This window comes from Rutidosis leptorrhynchoides, chromosome 9 (assembly GCF_046630445.1).
Source record: "Rutidosis leptorrhynchoides isolate AG116_Rl617_1_P2 chromosome 9, CSIRO_AGI_Rlap_v1, whole genome shotgun sequence".
In the NCBI taxonomy this organism is placed as follows: Eukaryota; Viridiplantae; Streptophyta; class Magnoliopsida; order Asterales; family Asteraceae; genus Rutidosis; species Rutidosis leptorrhynchoides.
In genome coordinates, this window is record NC_092341.1 from 358,379,155 (window position 1) to 358,381,118 (window position 1,964).

Here is a 1,964-nt window from a genome sequence, read left to right on the forward strand (position 1 = left end):
AATATATGCTAAGAAATTAACATATTTCAAGTTTCAACCTAGACCCTTTTTGACCTGTTATCAACCCAACCAGCATACTCATCTTACTACCTTTACATTAAAGCCAACATAAAGAATAAAATAAAGCTCATCATCTAGATCGAATAGCATGCTGAATCAGTAGAACGCTTAGAGGAGAAAACATACAAAATATCTTTAGGACTGCCACTTAACAAAAGACAATGCTAGATATCAAATGCAAATATACTAGAATACAAAGAACTGAATTATTTAAAATATAAAATAATAATAATAATGTTGATCATCCTCAAAATATATCACCATTTCCGACTTACAGTGAGAATATAACTAAGCTTTAAAGGTAGTTATATAAATACATTACTTGCTCGTGTCGGTATCCTCAACCACTAATTGATGAGCACGTTTGATCATCAACCAGTTGTTTTTTTCCTTCCTACGTACAAGAACACAAGTAAACTGAACTTGTCTAATATGTTGAAATGTAATACATATACATACACTACACACATAAAAAAAAAACATAAAATGAGTGAATTGTTTTTTTGCGTATGTATAGTGAGAAGTAATACAATATATTATTCTTACCCTGCATTTGTAACTGAGTAAGATATGAAGACAGAGGACACTAATAAGAGGCTCCTGTTTATTAATCATCTGTTCAATGTACTCGAATCATCTGTAACCATAACCTAACCATAATGATAAAAGCACAGTATTATATTAAATATTTATCTACATCGAGAAGATGTTATTTGAGCTCACATATCATAGCTTTCAGCCTCCACGATAGTGTGTTCCTTGTCAAGTTGCGCAGAAATGAATAATTTGATTAAGTTTGGATAAATGCTGAGCAAGATTTATATACCTCTAAAAAAACAACAAATAGCAATTCAAACTTAGAACTAAATTGAGCTAGAAGAGTTGTTGAAAAAGGCACATACGGTCAATTCTGGTAAAGAATTGAGCTTTTTGACAGAGTCTTTTAATTCAGAAAATGTTTAATTCTGTACCCACGCACGCTTTATTTGTCAAGATAAAAGACGAACGATAACACATGTTAAATTACATGAGAGAATTATTGACTTACGGTCGTTGTCATTGTGTGTAGTCCTACTTCATGGATGTTGCTTTTTGACGTACAACCTGCAATCATACTGTAGATACACAAAGTCATATAAGTGCTTACATATTGGTCTCTTCCTACCAAGTGTGTGTGCATTAATATTGCATCGTCTTTATTTTAGAGTCAAAATATTTCTGGTTTACATGTCTCCTACATAAATTTTGTAGGGTCCTGCCCCTATACATCGATTGAAATAGATAGTCAGGTTCTTTTTAACTCACATAAGTAAAAAAAATTGTGAATCCCTATCTTAAAATATATAAAAATCAGATGCCTAAGAACCAAGATACCCAAGCCACGGTACTTTAAAAAATAAGGTATGAATAAAGTATAAAGCGATTACTTTGAATAGATTTAACAAAAAAAAATATGTGTCTGCAGAAGAATATTACATAAATTTAATTGGTTCAGTAGTAAGTATTACACGGCTGTTGAAACATGATTTAATGAAAATTAGATGTGAATTCACCGAACAATTAGTGTCATGAATTATCAATTTTCCTTATAAAAAAACATGTTTGATGTAAAAAATTAAAGATGTGCGAAGGTAGCCTTTTTAGTATGAAAAGACCCATAAGAGTTTGCTAAACAATTAAAAACTTAAATAAACCCTCAATGTATGTGATGCATATACATACCTGAAGCAGTTTGATTTTAATTTTAATACAAAAATCGTACAATATCAAAAATTGAGTTCATAATTACAACTCGCATTGTTAGTTTCACCACATCAATCACAAAGGACCATTAATGGAATCATTTCAATCCGTTGCAACTCCTGCGCAAAATGATTAAAAGCGATTTTTGTGCTACAATTCAC

At 31.0% G+C, this 1,964-nt stretch overlaps 1 long non-coding RNA gene across 1 annotated transcript; it reads right to left on the bottom strand.

Moving 5' to 3' along the window:
• Positions 1 to 532: 532 nt before the first annotated feature.
• On the bottom strand, positions 533 to 1,177 carry LOC139865668 (uncharacterized). Its single transcript, XR_011765053.1, has 3 exons — positions 1,109 to 1,177; positions 784 to 888; positions 533 to 697 (listed from the first exon to the last, which is right to left on the bottom strand). It is a non-coding gene; the product is annotated as an uncharacterized lncRNA (long non-coding RNA).
• Between the last annotated feature and the right edge of the window lie 787 nt (positions 1,178 to 1,964).